Genomic DNA, 21,225 nt, shown 5'->3' with positions numbered 1-21,225 from the left:
ATGGTTTGAAATTCACCTCTCCTCAGAAACCTTCACTGAAGCTGGGTGAGGGTGCGTGGGAGACGCAGCACTGCAGCCACATGCTTTGAAAACTGCCTGCTTCTGTAGCGTGCAGCATTGTTCCTCCTACAGCCCATCCATGTGGTAAGTGTACACGCTGCCCAGACCCGGCCCTGGGCCCTGGGGAGGGCTGGGGCTTCAGAGCAGTTTTTCCAGGAGACAAGAGGATGGAGGAGGAGGGGCTGGCGATGGAGGGGCCTAATGGCTTATTTAATTGAGGCAAGGGAGGGAGACTTGCCTGTGCTCCAGCACTCAGCGAGGAGTGTCTGTCGGGTTATTCTCGGTCATGCACCTGCTGTTGCCACAAGGCAATCGCCTGCCTGTGCCTCCATCAGGAAATGAGTCTTTTTTTCTACTACTCTGCAGTTCCCGCCCATCCCCTCCCCCCCTTGAGTTAATGATCAAATTAAACTGAAACACTTCCCATAGAGGACCAGATCCTGCTCTTGCTTAGACCAGCGTACGTTAGGCGTAATTGTGTGGAGCCCAATGGAGTTAACCCAGATACATTAAAATCTTGCCCATAAAGGGGCAGATCCTGATTTCACTTACACCGGAGTAAATCCGGGTATGTCTACACCATAGTGGCACACCTACGGCACTGCGGCTAAGCTGCTGTCGTGCTGCAGTGTAGATGTGTCCTGTCTCGACGGAAGGGGTTTTTCCATAGATGTAAAAAGCGACAAAGAGTCCTGTGGCACCTTATAGACTAACAGACGTATTGGAGCATAAGCTTTCATGGGTGAATACCCACTTCGTCAGACGGATGAGATGCATCTACCCATGAAAGCTCATGCTCCGATACATCTGTTAGTCTATAAGATGCCACCGGACTCTTTGTCGCTTTTTACAGATCCAGACTAACACGGCTACCCCTCTGATACTCCACGGATGTAGTTAATCTACCTCTCAGAGAGGTGGTAGCTAGGCTGATGAAAGAATTCTTCCATCAACATAGGTGCATCTACAGTGGGGGGCTAGGTCAACTTAACCATGTTGCACAGGGAGTGAAATTTTTCACAGCCCTGAGTGAGGTAGCTAGGTCGATCTAATCTTTAAGTGTAGACCAGACCTTAGTTCAGTTCCAGATTAACACTGGTGTAAGTGAGAGCAGCATCCGGCCCTAAATTTAATCCTGTGGCATAAGCAAAAAATCCAGAACATGAATGATCACTGCCCCACTTGGAAACTTTCAGATCTATGATAGGTCACCCAAACCACATTCAAATGTTACGCACCCTTTTCTCTATTTCCTTTAACATTATTGCGGATTGTCAAGTAATATGTGGAAGCTAATGACTCACTAGAGGTCACCTTTCAACTCACACCATTTTGAGCAGCACAGAACATTTTACTACCTCATATGTGGGCTGATACAGTAGCAGGCAAATCAGGCACAATGCATGTCATACCGAAACGTTGTCATGCTTTGAGCTTGGTATTCATCAGATGATATGATCTCCTAGAAAGTAGAAATACTCTAATGCAATAATGAAGGCTTTTTATCTTATTGTAATAATAATAATAATAAATACTTTTCATATAGCTGGTTGACTTTTTTGCATAACATTTTTTAACTTGAAAAATGGCTTCTTTTTTTTTTCAAAAAATTTCTGACAAAAAGAATTGGTCAAAAATCTTGAAATTTTTCAATTTCCATGATGTTTTCTGTGATTTTTGTAAGCAATATTTTTATCAATGCAATGGTATCACAAGGTACCATTGAAATGTTCCAAATTTTAAGTAAACAATAAGTATAGTTAAATAGAGAATAAAATGTGTTACTATTGTTCTTTTATTATTATTATTATCTTTTTTTCCCCTTGTTGTACTTTGTCAGTTAGAGCACAGCACCATTTTTATAATGAGCGTGAATTGGATTATTTACTTTTCTTCCATGGGCGGAGGGGATGCCAATCCAGTGGCTGTCCTGGTGGGCATAAATATAAAACTTCACGGCACCATCCCTTCTTGGGAGCGTGTAGACTCCTGAAGGGGCATGCAGGGACGTAGCTTGATGGGATTTTAGAGCTGCTGGAGGAAGGAGGGAGTGGAATAGTGAACCAACTGCTTTATGCAGTGACATCCCTGGCTGATCCCACAGAAATCTGAGTAGATACCGGATTGAAAATTAGTGCTGTTTCATTGGCTTTAATTCCTTCTTGGCCCCTCTACAGTTGCGATTGACACAAAAAAACTACACTGCCAGGGGAAAATTGGGGCCAGCCTTTCATACAGACACACCATTACACTCTGCTCTGTGTTCCTCTGTCTTGGAACTCAGAATCCATTGGAAGTGGAGGCCACAACTCCTGCCCTTTCATTTCACCCAATACCTTTCTCTTCAAGTATATAATTGACTGTGAACTCCCTGAGCTGAATCCCATAGAGTTCCCGGCCTCAGCCTTTATAATTTTCCCAATGGAAAGGGATAAAATCTGTTGTTATTAGGGCTGGTCATGCAAGAAAAACCTTTTCTCATGAAAAAAAATCAAAAATTTGAAGTTGTTTTTGTTTTAACTATTTTCCAATGTTTTCAGAATGTTTCGCAAATCGAAATCCCCTCCTCCATTTTTATCGAAAACATTCTTGAAATTTTTCTCAGTTCTTTGTAAGTTACTGAAAACAAAATTAAATGCATTTCAATCACATTTTTTATTTTAAAAATGGAAAACAAAATTAAAAAAGCATGATGTTTTTCACAAGAAAAAAGAAAAATGTTGATAATTTTCCACAAAAAAACCTCACTGGATTTTCAAAATAAGGCTCTATTTTCACTAAAATTTTGTCATTTGATATTTTTGACCCACATCAATTATGATGTGTATTGTTGTCTTTTTGCTTAGGGGAATCAGTATGTCATTGTGCTAGGGGCTGTACAAACACCAGAAGAAAAGATGGTCCCTACTCCAAAGAACTTCCAATCTAGGTATAAGATGAGAGACCACAGGTGGGGAAAGGTATTTCAGTGTGATAAGCAGTGATCATAGTACAGCAGCTGCCAAACCATGTTTCCAAATATACTTTGCAAGGCTAGTCTATTTGTTGGGATATTATTAATCATAATTATGTTCATATCATATTTTGCATTCCTGAGATCTCAATGGCATTTAGCATTAGCAAAGTGAGCTCCACATTACTTCCAGTGAGGTAGGTTAGCATTGCTATTATCACCTTTGGACAGATTGTTCATTTTCACCCAGGCATGGGGATATCCCAACATGATCCTCAGCTTTTTTCATGTCTTGTTTCCTGGTGTATACATTGCCGTGTTGGACATGAATTTATGTTAAAAAAAACACCCTTTATTGTGCAGAATCACTCGAGTAGAAAGGGATACAAGTGAGCCCTGTATATATACTGCATATATCTTGGTAATCAGCAATAATGGGAATGGAAGAATGTGTCTGGGGTTTTGGCAAAACATGGTGCTGGGCTGCATGCAGTGAATGTATACGTATACCCAGGGCTCGGTCCCGCAGGCTGCTGAGAACTGCTGAAAGAAGTGCAAAGCCAAAACGTTAGGACTCAGCCCTCAGAAGTGCTGAGTGGCTTCCATGTAGTGTGGGACAATGGGCTTAGCAACCCGAGTTGACACCTGCGTGTGCTCTGAAATGAGAGCTGGTGACTGGGGTGGGGGGGAGTGGGCATGCTGGGGAGGGAAGGTTTAGATGGAAAGCCAGATCTTCAGCTGGTGTAACATAAAGAAGCTTCTTTGTCACTAGAGCTACAGTGATTTACACCAGAAGAGAATCTGGCCCATAGGGTGACCTTGGAAAAGAGGGAGAGTGCAATCCCGTAAGTTCAGTTTCCACGCATAGCAACTAAGATTTTCAATCTCTCCTACTGCCAGCCAGGAGTAGTTGCTACTGCCTCAGAGCTGCATTTAGCAGAGACAGTGTGGGGGTCAGTCACTGATGGAAAAGCACCCCAGGGTGCAAAGAAATTAGCATCCAACCACTCAGTGCTGCGTGGTCTTAGATTGCAAACACACCAAGGCAAGCTCTGTCTTTTTATTATGTGTGTGTACATCAGCTAGCATGATGGGTCACTGGCTTGTAGTTGGGGCCGCTAGGCACTACCGCAGCACCATCAATCAATCAGAATGATTGCTAGAACACAGGGCACTCTTCCCATGCCTAATCCACCCCAACACATCCCCTAGATGAATGAGGGTGGAGTGGATGGCATAGCCATAGCGCTTTAAAATGATCTCAGCTGATCATACTCTTCTTGTCAAGCCAATACGTGGTGGTGATCACTCGATTTAATCATGGATTTCTCCATAAAAGTGCATTCTTGTTGGTTGTTATAACCTTAATACACCTCTACCCCGATATAATGCGACCCGATATAACACGAATTCGGCTATAACGCGGTAAAGCAGCCGCTCCGGGGAGGTGGGGGCCGGGGTGGGGGGGACTCCGGCAGATCAAAGCAAGTTCGATATAACGCGGTTTCACCTATAACGCGGTAAGATTTTTTGGCTCCCGAGGACAGCGTTATATCGGGGTAGATGTGTACATATTCTTCACAACTCAGAGATAGATGAGATAGATGAGACCCAAACTGGGTCTCGTTTATGGCCTGCTGCCATTATAGGTTTTCCCTTCTAGTGAGAGAATGGTATGGTAGGTCTCAAATCAATGAAGGCTACACTCAGAAAGACCTCAAGACTTCTGGAATATGCTGCTCAAATAGTTTCACTTCTGTTTCTACTGCCTGTCCCACCCTTCTCACATTTCTCTCCAGACTTCTTCTCCTTGTCCAGATCTATTTCGTCCCCATCAATCTTCTATTCATTGAACTTTTTGAAACTTTGCACTTTTAGAGATAGGTAAGGGATTGACTCTGTGTACACAAATTTGAAGAGGGACAATAGGGTTGAGGTCTGTTATTTCTCACCTCTATATATCATTTATTTATTTTAAAACATTTTTGCTGTTAACAAGCATGTTGTCTCTGGAGACACAAATCCACAGTTTGAGAACTGCAAAATTAAGCATCTCTGATGGTGTCTTCTAGACTTAGCACTGAGTCCCATTGGGTAGATAGAAAGATTAACCTAAATAATCTATACAGAAGTCCCTGGAACCCCATAACATTGGGTCCCTAATCCATGAACTATTGGAACTCATTTACAAAACTTTTCTTAAACATTACATGAATATATTGTCTCATACTATAGAATTAGAATTTGTAATCCCTACTCCATGATGAGATATCTTTGAGCTATAATGTATCTTTAGATAGGTTTTTTCTTCAAAAAGCATTTTATAAAAAAAAGTCCGATTTAAATAAAAAAAAACCGATTGTTTTGATTTTTTTTTAAAATCATTGATTTTTATCCACCCTGATTATGAGTAACAAAGCCCCATGCTCAGCAACCTCTCGCTCTCTCACAAGACTTCCTCCAAACCCTGCGGGAGTGAGTCTCTACTGTGCAGACACAGTTACTCTAGGCATACAAACTGAGTATTTGGGCGTTGTCTTTGAATTCTGTATCAGTAGCATGAACAGAACACACTGGGGTAGCATTAATAGAACATTGACTTTTCCAGTTTGTTCCTTAACCACTACGCCATCTTCCTGTCAGTGAGGTGTGGAGTAAGATTATTATGCAATGAGAGAGTTTTTCCATCATGCAGAATTCTGGTTAATATAAGAATATAGTAATGCGTAGTGAGATCCTGCTATGCAAATATTTAGCGAAGAGCTGACACTGTATTAATTCTAATCTGAAGAATCACAATGCTTGTATTTAGTTTGTTGCAGGCTTGGTGGTTAGCCAAATAGAGTCTGATATCAAAGGAAAGGTTCCCCTTTTAATGCTGTCTCTCCCTTCATAGCCTGATGCCTCTGCAGCCTTTACCGTATGTAAGATCATGTCCTTCCAGTGGTAGTAGGACCAGGCCAGTCGTGTGCTCCTTTAATATCTTTGAACCACTTTCTCTTTCCTGTTTATTGTTATTCTTGTTGTTATTAAGGCAATTTAGAGCCAAATGCTCAGGTGACATAAATTGTCATAGCTCCATTCTGGCCTTAGTGAATTTAGAGCCCGTGAAAGATGCTGGAGTGACAGCATCAGAATCTTAGTATCGGATCCTCAGAGATATTTAGGCTCCTAACTTCCATTGATTTCAAAGGGAATTAGGCACATAAATGTCTGTGAGGTTCTGGGTCTTAAGTCCTTTATCTTCAGAGTGAGATGTGCAAAAGCAATGACAGTTCAAAGCTCCATACACTGATCTGCCAATGTACCTCAGCTACCATATTGGGCCTAATCCAATGCCCATTAGTGTCCACAGAAGGATATTGGATCAGACCCATTGTTATGATGGTTTCTAGATGTGGACATCTGTCCATTATAAATTAGATGGAGCAACCCCCCGTCCCCAACTCTTTCATGCAGGCCACTGAAGAGCTATTAGCTAGCCATGATATTCAGTCATTACCATATTCATCACCATATGAAACAATGACCTACTAGGAGTCAAAGATTCCATCCCATTACAGCGCCCAACCAAACATGTCCATCCTGCTTTGGCGATCATGATAGGCATTGTAAGGGGGGAGGGATAGCTCAGTGGTTTTAGCATTGGCCTGCTAAACCCAGGGTTGTAGGTTCAATCCTTGAGGGACCCACTTAGGGATTTGGGGCAAAATCAGTTCTTGGTCCTGCTAGTGAAGATAGGGGGCTGGACTTGATGACTTTTCAGGGTCCCTTCCAGCTCTATGAAATAGGTATATCTCCATATATTATATTATTACTGATTTGACATAAGAACTGATTCAAAGACCGCTGAAGTCCATGGAAAGTCTGTAATCGACTTCAATGGGGTTTGCACTATGCCCTTAGTTCCTCAGTGGCCATTGCATTGGAAATACCTAAGAGAGAGGTAAGTAGGTAGACTGTTTAAGCAAAATGTTTAATATTTACACAGAAGAGTTTTTCTGATGTTAAACCTCTGTTTGGACAGAGGCTAGCTAACCTTTTTCACAAGATTTCCATGTTGCTGGTGTCAAAAAGTAATGTCATTATATTTAGCCGTCTCTTAGGGGTTTAATGAAGTTTAAAAACTATTGTGATCCGTAGTTGGAGCGCAATATAAGTGCAAAACATCCTTTTATTCTAATTTGATTGTGTTTTACTTTTCAGTAAGATGGCAAGCATCTAGACTAGTCTTTGAAATTCCCATTGTAATTAAACACATTAGGCCAATTCCATCCTTTGTGTAATGCCACTGATTTACATAGAGCTATCCCAGGGATGACTTGGCCCCTAATTTTAAAATATAATGTATATTTTATATGTGGCTTGAACAACTTTTTACCATGCAAACTTGCAGAATGGCAAATTGAGGGAACTGAATACAGTTTCTTCTGAATGATAACAGGTCTAAGCAGAAATGGGAACTTCTAACACTCGAGGGTTTTTTTAATTGATTTTAAAGGAGGTAGGAGGTAATTGTACATGTTGAGAAAACAAGACCCTATTTTCTTTTTTCAAAGGAGATACATAAGGATTTGTTATGGTCTGTCTGAAGAAATTCCTAGCAAAAATATTTTTCTATGTTTCCAGAGATACAATTTCACATTTGTGAAATACATCTCTCTGGACACACTGTGGCAATGAGATAGGACTTTTATTTTGCTAGCTGTCAAGGATATAGAAAAATAAATACAAACTATAGAGGTCTGATTAATGAGCGTAGCACCTGATAAAGAAATATAGGGGTTCCCAAAAGTGCTTACTTTTCTGTTCCTACATATACCCTTCCCAGAAAACTACCTCAAGTCCAAATTTAAAACATTAAGATATTCTAAATATTGTTGTTTTAAAATTTCTTCCATTTGGGGGGCCACATAGAGACCATGGACTCAACCCTGATTCCTGGTGCAAGTTAGAGCAGGTGCAGGGTTGCTGGAATGGCCCCAGAGGGGTCATTCTGCTGGCCCAGAATTGCTAACGCATAGTGGATTCTTCCCATGCCTAGCACTGCAATACATCCCCTAGATGAATGAGGGTGGAGTGGGTGCCATGGCCCTTTATGCTACCAGGGGATTCCCCTATAACAAGGGAATCCCTAGCAGCCTCCCGAAGGCAGCGTAAGGCCTCTTTGCGCTGCTGAAGTAGATTTACTCTGGAATGAGGATCTGGCTCCTTGAACCCAGATTCTGATTCCATTTACACCAGTGTTGATCCAGAATAACTCCTTTGACATTAGGGTAACCAAGATCAGGGTGTGACCCATTTGGTTGGACTTTTTGTCCCTAAAACCCAAGGGAAAACATTGAAAGAAGTATTTTAGGAGGAGATTTTCAAAGCTACCTAAAAAATCAGAATGACAATGAATGTATATTAGGCAACTGTGTTCACTAGGCAGCTTTGAATATCTCTGCCTTAATTATTTTTTTAAACAATGCAGTTTTTTAAGTGCAAGTTTTTCTCACACTCCATCACATAGGGGGCCAGATTCTTTCTTCCTTGAGTATTATTTACTTACTGTGAGAAGTTGCATTGACCTTGACTGGACTTCTTGTGTGAATAAATCCTACTCAGGGTGAGTAAGGGTGGCAGAATCAGACCCATAGTTTGTTAGGGAGAAGGAGAGTAGATCAAATTTTGCCCTCTGTTACACCCATCCATGTTCATAATTGAGGGCAGAATTTCTTCCATTGTATTCATCTCCTTTAACACTCTAAAGGCTAAGGGGGCTGGCAAGATACAGACTGGCCCTTTGTGGACAACAATAAAATTTTCTTGAATCATAAATGAAAATCACACGATTGTTTCATGGAAGGCAAGAATCCTTTAAAGGCAGATTTCCAAGTAAACGTATCCTCCAACAGCTGCTATGTAATACTATAATTTCCCATGTGTGAGAGAGAGTGGAGACTATGAACTACAGGCTTTCTCACTACCACACACGGACAACAAACCACTCCGAATTCCAGCAGATGTTTCGCTTTGACAATGAGAATATTATACACTCGTTTCTTCCTCTATCTCAGGAAGAAATACCATTTGGCAGCAATTTGCTGGCTGGCCATGGGAACGAATCATAGATCTGATCAATGGCTCCGTGACTTGAAAATGCCCTCTGAGAAGCAGGGAGGTTTACAAGCTATCTGGGTTTGTATCTTTTAAGCCAGCGTTCTAGCCCCTGGAATAAAGTTTATTGTTTGTTTGTTTGTTTAAATCATGGATCTGTGTTTGCATACGGTCACTGGTTTATGTGAATTTTAATTTCTTGGAAAGGTTTAACAACACAGCATCATAATGTGCTGTCTGCTCTCTTCTTTGAAATCAAACGGGAGTTCTGCTACAAAATCGATGGTCTGATTTTTATTAATTTAGACTCAGACGACCATCTGTTAAGAAAGGGCAGCTAGCAGAGGGAGAAAAGGGGCATGCAGGGAAATGAAGACAGGGTACGGCCAAGTCAGAGTGCCTATGTGCAACCCAATGAATGCATAGAGACCACACTTGGGATTTCCAATGTCTCCTGCTTCCAGTCCAGAGTCACTGTAGAAGCCTACAGCTGAGGCAGTCCTGAGGCCAGTCACTGACCAAAAAGCGCCCATTCCTGACCCGCTGTTCAGTGTCTCATGATATGTATTGGCCACACTGTTCTTGTCATCCCACTCCTCTCTTTACTCTACTTCACCCTATGGTATTGTGACCTCCCAAATGTCATGCTCAGTAGTCCCTATTGCTGACTCAGTGCTACTCTGTCACAACTCTCACCCCTAGCTCGGCAGGCTGGAGTTCCTAGTGTCCTTGTGCAATTGCTGCAGCTGTGAATGCAACCTGGGGATTTGATATTTGCATTCGGAGGCTGGAATACACCAGAGGTTCGGATCCTCTCAAAAGCCTAGGGAATAAGACAATTATGCAATATGTAGGGGGGTTTTCAGGATGCAGAATTCTGGTTAATGTAATAATGTGGTGCTGTGCAGCAAGACCGCAGTGTTCAAATTAGCCAAAAGCTGACATAGTATTTCATGTAAGAGGAAGAATCATAAAGCTTATATTTAGTTTGCTTTTGGGGAGAGTCAAGAAGAGAGTGATGAAAGAAGAAACTGTTTCCTTTCTGCACATTGTTTGGAAAGCAGTGTACTTACAGTAAAAACAGTGTTAAAATAATTTTAAGGAACTGATTTAAGCAAAGCACGACTATTTCAGCTGGACAGCCACTCCTTGTGTACCTGGCTCCACTGCATGGCATGTAAAGATCACACCCTTCCGGCGCTGTTTGAAAGTGAGATACACCTGAAGAACCCTGCAATCCGATCATCTGATTAACATAACTCAGGCCGTAGGCTTTCATGCAGTGATTCCGGAGTCTAGCCCAACAACTTGTGGTTGAACTAGAGTATCTCTTTTAGAAAGTCATCTAGTCTTGATTTAAAAACTCTCAGCAATGGAGAGTTCATCACAGCCCTTGGTAGTCTGTTCCAAAGGTTAATTGTCCTTTCTGCTAAAAATGTCCATCTTATTTCTTGGTTGAACTTTGTTAACTTTAACTTCCAGCCATCTTGGAATTTTTGGGGGGAAGGATAGCTCAGTGGTTTGAGCATTGGCCTGCTAAACCCAGGGTTGTGAGTTCAATCCTTGAGGGGGCTATTTGGGGATCTAGGGCAAAATCAGTACTTGGTCCTGCTAGTGAAGGTAGGGGGCTGGACTCAATGACCTTTCAAGGTCCCTTCCAGTTCTAGGAGATGGGATATTTCTATTATTTATTATACATAATCTAGTACCTAAAATGCTTTAATCATCTGCTGTGGCTTTCTGTGGATATTGGGTGAAATTCACCCTACTTAGAACAATTAAATATGACTTAGCATAGGACTTTTATGCACGGGGCAAATTTCCCACACTGTGGTCAGTAGTTCCATAGCTACTAATAAATCCATGTGTATAATTATACATGATTATTGCTCCTGTGAGGCAAACATGCAGAGGCAGTGGACTCCAGCTTGAGAGCCAAGAGACTTGGTCCCTGATCTTGCAATGGACTGGATGTGAGCAGACCTCCACTGACGTTTCACCCGGGCACAGAAGTCCATCCACACAGAGTCTGTTACAGGAATGGGGATTGGGTTCCATCCCTGGCTCAGCCACTGTCTTGCCATGTGACTTTGAGCAGGACACTGAACCTCTCCATGCCTTGGTTTCCTTCTCTGTAAAATGGGGCAATAATGCTTCCCCACCTTTCTAAAGCATGTTGAAATCTACAGATGAAAAGCCACTATCAGTGTGCTATGTATGATCATCAATTAAAGACAATGGGCGCTTTGCCCACATAAGAGTTTCAAAACTAGGGCCTCCCTGCTGCTAAGATTGTCTCCTCCATCTTCCAAACGGGGCACATTCTAGACAATGCTGGGAGGGAGCTTGTGCAGCTGGTGACAGCCCAAGAAGTGGGAGTTCAAGAAAGTGATGAAGGGTTGAATGCTGACCACGTTTCCCAGGCAGCCAGTGGCTGAAACTTGGAGGAAACTGTGGAGGTCCCAAAGTACATAAATCCTGGCTTTGCATGTACTGAGGACCACAGGAGCAAATAATAACAATAGAAGGGGAAAATTAATGTAAAGGAAGAAGACAGAACATGATTCTGCTGTCAGCTATTGTTACCCGGGGTTCGTGCAACGCAAAGCGCTTGGTAACTTTTACTCTGGGCGAGGTGGTGTCAGGAAATAAATCAGGGGAGACAGGGCCATCCGACCAATAGATGGCTGGCACAAACAGGACAACACAAGAGTGCTTTCACTTAAAGCTAAACTTTATTTAGTCTCAAGCACTTACACACGTCCGCAACAGGTTAGTAACACACTCCCAACCCTTGATAATTACCGAAGCTGAGTGTGACTCTCGAGTGGCACAGTGGCTGCCCGTCTTCCGGTGGGGAATACAAGATGCATCCAGAGGGAGAGACCAGTCCTGAAGAGTCCACAGACGAGTCCCACTATCTCAAGCTTTCCCCACTTATTTATACATTAGTAATAGAATGACATGTCCCTTAAAGAAAACTTGTTAAGCAAGCAGTTCCAATGGTCAAGCAAGAGGCTCCTTCTGATTATTGATTAACCAGGTGTGGGTTTTTCCAGAGTTTGCAGCCTTGAGACTCCAATAGACATTCCTGGTGCACATCCTGCTCTTCTAAAATGCATCAGCAACTTCAACACAATTCTTATCAGGAAGGACGCGGGGTCAAGCTGCCCTTTCTGTGGCAGCCAAAACTCCCTCCCCTCCTGCCTTGGTCAAGCTGAGTTTGCTACATGGCCACTTTACAGCTTGCTGACTAGGCCGCCTTTAACAATAAGCCATATTGGTTTCAAGCACTTTACTGATTTGCCAAAGTCTCCCTGTACATTCTAGAAAAATATTGGCAGACCTTGACACAATGTCCAGTTCCACTTATAGTCCTAATTTGTGTCCAGTTTACACATCCTGAAAATATCAGTGTTTCTAAAGATCACTAATGAGCTGTTCCTGGATAATCTTGGATTCAAGAAGGACCTGGATCCCTGCCATCTCCAGCCTTCTCTTTTGATGCATGGCTTAATTAATTTTATATCAGTGGATTTAAAGTCGCTGACCCCAGCCGGTAATTTAACTTTTGATTAGATCCCACATTTAAAAGAAATTTATACAAAAAAAAAAAAAAAATCTTGGACCGTCTTGCAATTAGTTTTCTTCTGAGCTAGCAATAATTGTAATTGATAGAACCCATTGGGCTTAATTCAGTGACACCCACATAAATGAGTCACTCCACTGAAGTCAATGCAACAGTAGCAAGATAGTATAAAACCAGTGGAAGTCATAGAAACGTCTGGCCATGTATTTTTGAACAATGAATAAAGCGAACGAATTTGCTGAATGCTTTCATGGTGAACGTATTTCTGACCTTTTCTCTCCAGTGTTGTTATCTTTCTTTTTTAAAAGGGAAAGTGGATTCCAAGATAGACACTGGAATTTAATCATTTCTTATCAGTGTGAAACTTTGCTGCCCTGGAGGAAAGCAATGGAGGTTAAAGATTTGAAAATATGTAACCTAGTGGGAATGACTATTTGTAAGTTTGCTTTTATCTGAGTCTTGTTAAAGACACAGAACATTAAGTATCCAGCAAAAATAAAAAATCAATAGACTTTATCCCAATATTCTGCTTCCATCAGGTGAGTCCCTGTGCATGGAACTAGTATGCCCACTGTATGGACAAAAAAGGTAATCACTTTTGCCTAAGCCACTAATGCAATTTAATGAGCCAGGCTTGTCAAACCACAGCATTCAGGGGCCTGATCTTACTCCAGGATTGGGCCCTACAGGAGATGGCTAATAAATTGTTACTTGTACAAAAAAGTCCTATTCACAAAGAATTTGAAGAAGACTGAAGTTCTTTATCAGTTGTTGCTAAGGTAGCTATCTGGATTAAACTGATGTTTGTAGATGATCTGCAAAGATGCCTGGTAATGATATTTCATTTTACTAATGTTGAATTTTTTAAAAAATGTAAACAATGCTAGAGTGTCTACTGAATAGATGCGTACTTTCAGAGCAAGAGAGAGAGAGAGAGATTTATCTATTTTCTGCTAATCCATGTTTTTTTTTTAAAGTGGTTGGCATATAGTTTTTGGAGTCAGGTTTCTACTTTGGTTAATGAATGTATAGAAAGGGTACAGAAGTGAGAGATATAGTGGTTGGCTTTATTCACAGTTACACTGTGACAACAGTTTGGAAAAGCTGATTTTGAAAGGGTTTATGCTGCAATTTTATTCTGACCAGTGAACTTATTTAGATATGATTAAAGAACCGAACTGCTTGAAAACAATAATACTTAGCTCTTTTTCAGAAATGCATGTGCACAAAAGTCCATGTGCACTGGAGTGCCTAATTTTGCATGGGCAATTATCTTGCAGTACACTCACTTAACATCCAACTGGCCACATTTGAGCACCATTACTGTACAGGATGGTGAGCACAACAATTGAGCACACACTTTTCCATATATTTGCTCAAATTTTTGGGGAGAAAGGCATTAAAAGAGGAATGGTATTAATGGGAGAAGCTTGGGTATTATAATACTGAAGGCCAAACTTTATTTTTGAGTAATGTTTTCTCTGCCAGAATGAAAGTTATGCTGTTAAATCTCTTCCTTGAATTGAAACGGTGTGTTGTTAGAGTCTGTCTAAGACACCTAGATCCATGCACAGGCACTTGGATAGTTGCATGGATAAACTGAAATAAATAAATACACTCTGAAAATCTGGGTTGATTCATCTTCAACGTGTGTTCAAGTAACTAATTGAAACCCATCAAAACAGCATTATTACATGAAAGTAGTACAAGAAAATAGTATTATTACATGAATGGTGTTAATGATTGCAAAATGCATTGAAGAAGTGCAAAGTGCTCTGTAAGTGCTAAGCTTTATTTATTAATAATATTTTATTTTATTATGGAGCCTTGCTAAAGTGATCATTTAAGATCAGATCCTACTAGTCTTACACTCATTGAGTAGTCCCTGCTCCTCAAGTGGTGCTATAGACTCCAGTGCAACTAATGAGGGAGGAAGGGACCTCACAATATGAAGCAGAAGATGGGACAATTGTGATCATCCTGTCTGGCCTTGGAATGGAGTAAATTACATTCATACAGAGGGCCAAATTTTGCCCTTCATCACACTTGCACAGCCCCAATGAACCACAGTGAGCCTTTGTCAAACTGGGAGGGAGGAAGGAGGTTATCTGAAATATACTATTAGCTTGCAGTTATTAAATGGACTATATTTTCTTGAGGCCAGCTCTTACTCACTGTTTCCCGGACTGATTACGAAGTAAAAGATCTCAGGCCCTTAACCATTTTAGGATAGTGAAATTATTTACAGTGTCACACGTACCAGGGAAGGATCCCAACATAGTCAGTATATTGTACATGTTCTTTTTTCCCCATCTTTTAGCTAAATCAGCACTCTCAGTGCAAAAGCCAGTTCCCAGAAGCATCATGTGGATTTGTGACACTCCTTGGGAGGCTTTGCCGTTCATAAACCAATGAGTGGATTACACTTTATCCATATGGAGTTTATTATCTGTGACAGAAATAATATGGATAATCCTCATAACCCAAGTAATCCATGAAAAATTTAATACATGTTACTAAGATAAATTAACCAGATGGGGCCAGAAGAATTTGGCCTGTTCTTGAGTGATGGATGGGCCTGAGATGCAAAATTTGGGTCAAGATCTGAACTTTCCTAAAGTCTGAGGTGTTTGGGTTTAGGATTTAGGTTGGGCACCATATCGTATCATCAGTTGTTTTAACTGGTTCAGGACACCATGCATAAGAGAACAGGACACAATGACTATCACTCATACACTGTATGAGAAGCACTGAAACCAGTACAGTACCTATTACTCTAATTAACCATATTTTGGGGCTATACATACTCATTGAATGTTTGCTCTATGCATCGTATTTCCCGCTCAGACATATGTTGACTAATACATTTGGAGCCTGCAGCAATGGAGATGTCTATCTCACACAGGAGCAAATACAACTACAGTTTTACTACCTGCGGGAGAACAGGTGAGGGGGAGAGGTTACGGATGTGCAGAACCCATACAGGAGGGGTTGCTACAGAGATCAGCTCTCAGCATGCTGTCATGAAGGTGAATTGACAGCCAGGCAAGGGCAGGCCTGCAGGGGGAAGTAAGTGGTTTTGCAGGTTGGTTGATCCACAGGCCATTATTCCCCCAGGGATAGGCTTTGCTGTTGCTATAAGGCCTGGTCTGACCCACCAAGTAGCTCAGCCACCTGGCTCTGTTTTCCCCAATCTAACCTAAAAGAAAATGATTTGGAGTCATGGGTGCTGCTAGGAAGCCATGGGACCAGGGAGTCATGGATGGACGGTCAGAATCAGTAAGCCTTCCTCACTCATGAAAAAGGGGCTTGGTTTTTATTCAATTACTGAGCAAATATTCCTTACGACACTATGGTGTAACACAATACCTCAGCATCTACCCACATAGCGTAAGCCACTTTCACCAATGGGAAAGCATAAATTGTGAAAGAATGTCATTTGCTACAGTAGGACCCTATAAAAGTCCAACCGCCACAGAGTAAAAAGGAAGGTTAACTATTGTTGGGCATGCTTCAGCAAAGAGGATTATGTCAGATGCCGATTATCAGCTAACTCATTACATTCGTCTAACTGAGGTCTGCAACTGAGTTCCAGAGTATTTTTAATTGGTCCTGTGACTTGTGCTATATTCAATGCTAATCCAATGAAAACCTTTGCCATTTTCACTATTGATATAATGCCAAATATTTTTTGGAGGGGCGTGGGAGGATCTTTTATTAATCTCATAATCAAATGCAAGCCAAATACTTTTGTGGCTTTGGTGCTTTTGCTAAATTGACCATTCAGGCCTGGCTGTACAGAAAGTAAGTTTACAAGAAAGAAAGTTTACAAGCATAGTTTGGCTGTGATCTTTCTGAAAGATGGGTAAATGTATAGTTTACGGATAGTGTAATCAGTATGCAAAGCAATCTGGAAGTATTTAAAATAATCTGGAAATGATCAGCTGAGTCATTAAAAATCGAGATCAGTGAAAAGCGATACTTGTGTGGTGCCTATAAACAGTGACAATTAGGAATTGTATGTAGTTAAATCAAGCTCTCTTTTCTAAAGGCTGTATTCTGTCCTCTGAAGGAGGTGCACTTCCCTATGGAAGCGAACTGCTCCTACTTAATAGCCCTATTTTTAAAATTACTTCCCTAGGTAAAAATTGGTTTGCTGGACATTCTATTCAAGCAGTACGGTTTTCCTTCATGCAGCACGTAGGTGCAAATTGAGTCAGTCAGGATATGACTACAAAGGCAGTTAGTGCTGACAGTTTAAAGAATGACGTTTCTCTGTGTGGGAAAAAAATCAGATAAAACATCCTGTGACGGTCCTCTCTCAGGGGTGGGTCAGTAGGGTAGCATTGCCTAGTGGTCAGGGTGTAGGCCCATGACTTGCAGGGGGGTTGTTGGTAAGGGAGCCCGAGGCCCTCCCATGCCACTAGGCTCCAACCCAAAGCTCTTTGAGGGCTATGCCCCACCCCCACCCACCCCCCGCAATGGTCCCACAGTTGTCATCTGCATTTAGGCGGAGTGAAGGGTGTCCACAAACCACAAGGCAGCTTCAGGCGGCTGTGTGTAGCTCTCTACCGCTCTCGTGCAGCAACTGCAACTTCCTCCTTCAGCGGTATGGCCTACCCACCCTCCTGGGCCAGCTGTGTCCTAGGGCTTTCCCCTGCTGGGGTCATTGAAACAAAATAGAGGGGAATGAACAAAACTCGGAGTGCCTATGAGAGGCAGAGGGAAATGCTTCCCTCTCAAGCTGTCTTAGCAGCAGGGCCTCCCTTTCCTCCGGGAGGGACCTTTGGGCAGTTGTTGTGTGGAGAGATTCTGTCTTGCCCTCAGCTCTCTGCTGCTGGAGCTACAGGGTGCAGGTCTGCTCTCTTCTCTGGTCTGCCCCCAATTGAGCTGCTCCGCTGCCTTTAACTCTTCCCCATTTGGAGCATTTCCTACAGGTGTAGCAGGTGGGGCTGGCTGAGCCCAGAGCAGTTCTTTAACCCCTGCTTGCCCGGGGTGGGGGGTTTGTATACCACGACACACATCCATAGTTTAAGAGTTTATTATCTTTAGATTATTAGGAGCAAGTGTAATGAGAATACCAGAAAAATGAGCTCACAAAAATGATACACTCTGAGAGACTGATTTTTTGTATGGCTTCATGCTAAAATAAACTTCAGTAAAGAAACTGGTGCATAGTATAGACGGTCATCTGAATATATTTTCTAGCGTATAGCCTAGATTCTCTCAAAGCAGTAGCCATGTTTTTACTTTAATGTAGATAGAACGTTGATGCATTTTTATGTATTGCTTCCTGTTCTATATTAAAAGAAGTGAAAATAAATGAAGGGTGATGGCAGTACTAAGGCCACTGGGTAAAAAAAAAAAAATCACAGATCGCTTTATATTTATGACATTACCGTTTTATGATGATACTTTTTTTTAAATTAGGCACTGCACTTATATTTCAAAGTTTCTGTGTTAGCACGTGCTAGCAGTAGCCCGGAGGATTTAGAACTGACAGTTCATGAAGAGTACAAATTTTATCTTGGTGAAAATGACTCATGAAATGTGAATACATTCTTAGATTAGCAGCCTGCTGACAGGAGTTCCACTGAGAAGACAAAAAGAATGATTGTTCTCTATTCTGGTCACAAATCCACACTCCACACTCAGTCCCACAGTAGCTGGACATTCCTGGTAAAGAGCTCAGTACAGAAAGTTGCTAGGCACTTTCTGCTGTGATCCAAAAGCACTTAAATTTAACCGTGTGAGTTCTTGAACTACCGAAGACAGGATTGGGGGCCACAGTGCCTAGCAGCTTGCAGGATCAAGCCCCAAATGATCAGCAGTGAAATAGTTAATAACATTGGCATAAGGTCCATACCTCTCATAGTACCATAGGCCTGAATTTTCCAAGGTCAGCATTTGTTTTGGCAGTGTAAAATTGCACACTCAGTATTTGCACCTGTACTCTGTAGCCACAAACTCCTACTTTGCACACAAGTTGGTCCCAGTGGTTTTCTGGATGTCAAATTCTCACTCACACAGACACACAGAGCTGTGAATCTATACCAAGCTGGTGCAGCCAGTATATATAAAGAAATAATCTGTAAATGTTTCCAGCAAAATGCAGCTTAATACTAATTGGTTTGCCGAGTGCTGCTGCTTTCCTCCTGGGTTAAGGTGATCAGAAAGTGTTTTTGTTTTAAAGGGAAAACAAACAAACAGTTTCGTCTTCTCCTTCACCCCTGTTCTCTGCAAGCCCATGACACTGTTGATACGAGGTTTATTGCAGTCTAAAGGGAAACATTTTTATAGGAGCTTCTTGTGCAAGTGTTGGCAGCATGTCACAGGTTTATCAACAGCCTGACATGCAGGGATTGAAATATGGATGCTTTGAAAATATCCTGCACTAAACAATTCAAATATCTTATTTTCTAATTTATTTAAGACCAGTATTGAATGGGGTTCCTCACTGTCTCCATATATTATAGTTCAACCAGTGTATTTCACAACCAGTTACGGGGGAAACTGGAGCCACCAAGAGTACCCAGCCCAAGAACCACTTTGAGAGTAGGCAATCCTCATCAGTAATCAGTTTATAGTCAGTTATCTGTGCCCTCTGGCTGGCTGTAAAATGGCATGTACAGTCTAATGAACTATAGAGAGGACGTCACAGAATAATTGCAGATATATCTCAGGGCCTGAAATAAAATTGATCCAAGTGTGGAAAGTTCTCGTGATAGTTACAACCTGTTTTTAAACAATATCCAAAAAATGAGCACCTTTTACAATATGAAATTCATGGTTTCCACATAGCAACTGTTAAAAGTTTCTTAATACAGAACAGGGTTTTGCTGAGATCACATCTGCGTTGATTACCAGGATAAACTGTTCCTCTGTTGCTTTACGGCCACTGCAGCTACCAGCAGTTCAAATTATATGCCCTCTTCCGCGTCAGAGTCACGTCTTCGAAAAGGACTTTCCTCCACTGCCACGCCTCTGCTCCTCTCCCCAGAGACGATTAAAGAGTGACTCTCTTCACACATTAAAACAAGTACAAATGGTGGAAATGATCAGACGCATGCTGACTGTCACCTTGCAATCCCTCTGCCTTTGCTGCGTCACTGTTCTTTTCCTGTACATTATCTATCAAGGGGAAGCAACTTGGGCCAGATGCTGATTTCATTTACCCCAGTTGTAAACTTAGGGCTTGTCCACACAAGGGACACTGAGGAAAATGAATCTGAATTAACTAAATATATGGCTTTAAAGTGGATTAGTAAAATTGCATGAAACCTCTGTTCAAACTAAACTGAAGTAAGGCCACTGTAATTCTGACTGAACCCACACAGAGGTTTCATGCAGTTTAACTAATCCACTTTAAAGTCACACCTTTAGTGAATTCAGATTAATTTTCCCGAGTGGACAAGTCCTTAAAGTAATTCCACTGCACGCAATAGAATTAATTCAGATTTACACTGAAGAATCCTGTCCTGTGATTCGGAGCCACTGCAGAGGTGCCCCAATGAGACCCACCACTGGCCTGGAAACCATATTTGTCTTCAATAGAGATGGCACTAGGCCTAAGGAAACCTAACCCCAACCCTCTATTATTGGACTGCCGCCCTTCCCAGGGGCCCAAATAGGAACCACTATTGTTTTACCTTAAATTGCAACCATAGGCTGCTCAAGACAATCTGGTGCCCATAAGCAAAACTTCAGTGTGCTGCCCCCCCGTAATGGTCCCTCGCTCTCCTGCTCGGAGGGAGGCCACTCAGTCCAGTCCTGTCTGGCCAGGACCAGAGTCTGCAGGACAGCCAAGAGCCCACAATAGGGCTGGGCGATCAATAGTCACAGTCAGGCTTTAGCCTGGGTTTGAGCGGCTTTACCTGTCAGCCCTTAAATAGAGTCTATAACTGAGCTGGGGGCTTGAGGAGGCTCGGGCAGCCAGCAAACAAACCGTCTACAGGTGCTGGTAACGATGGCTCCTTCTTCAGGTCTAGAGCTTCCCTGCACAGTGTAGGGAGTCAGCCACCCCGGTGTGGAGTGGCAGGAGGACGTGGGCCCACCCTACTCCACGGCATCCCAGCCCAGGGCCCTAGCAGGGGCAGGATTGGCTGCCCCTGCATTGGTGGGGATCCAGCCGCAACACGCCAACTGAGCCACGCCAGGCTCTGCAGCTGGCTGCTCCGTGGTTGCTCCTGGGCCACTTCCTGCCTCCCCGGGGTTCGGTACCTGTGACCTCCAGGCCTCTTCCGGCTCCTTCGGGGACATGGCAGCAGGCACTCCGGGCCAGTCCTCGTCGGTGTCTGGGGATCGGGAACAGACAGGCGTAGGTTCCCCTCCGGGATGCTGCAGAACAGGCAGAGCGTCCTTCGCCTCCGCAGGCTCTGCCCCAACTGTGCTGCAAGGCCGGCCTTTTATACTTCCAGCCACTCCCCGGTGCTTCTGGCGAGAGGGGTGGGGTGATCTAGGCTCCGCCCTCCAAGGAAAGTGTAATGGTCCCTTGCTCTCCCATTCGGAGGGACGCCACTCA

At 42.5% G+C, this 21,225-nt stretch overlaps 1 protein-coding gene across 2 annotated transcripts in view; it reads left to right on the top strand.

The window, feature by feature from the left end:
• Nucleotides 1-21,225, top strand: part of SLCO4A1 (solute carrier organic anion transporter family member 4A1) — a 48,276-nt gene that overhangs the window by 1,280 nt on the left and 25,771 nt on the right. The window contains exons 2-3 of one of the 2 annotated variants that reach the window (XM_034787176.1): nucleotides 27-144; nucleotides 9,076-9,196. The gene's annotated coding sequence lies outside the window, so the exon portion shown is untranslated. The remainder of the gene's footprint in view (nucleotides 1-26; nucleotides 145-9,075; nucleotides 9,197-21,225) is intronic. The other variant, XM_034787174.1, reaches the window with a different exon arrangement.

The sequence above is a fragment of the Trachemys scripta genome, chromosome 12, assembly GCF_013100865.1.
Source record: "Trachemys scripta elegans isolate TJP31775 chromosome 12, CAS_Tse_1.0, whole genome shotgun sequence".
Taxonomy (NCBI): Eukaryota; Metazoa; Chordata; order Testudines; family Emydidae; genus Trachemys; species Trachemys scripta.
Note: the sequence above shows the minus strand (reverse complement) of the source record. Positions and strands in the feature narration are given on the sequence as shown.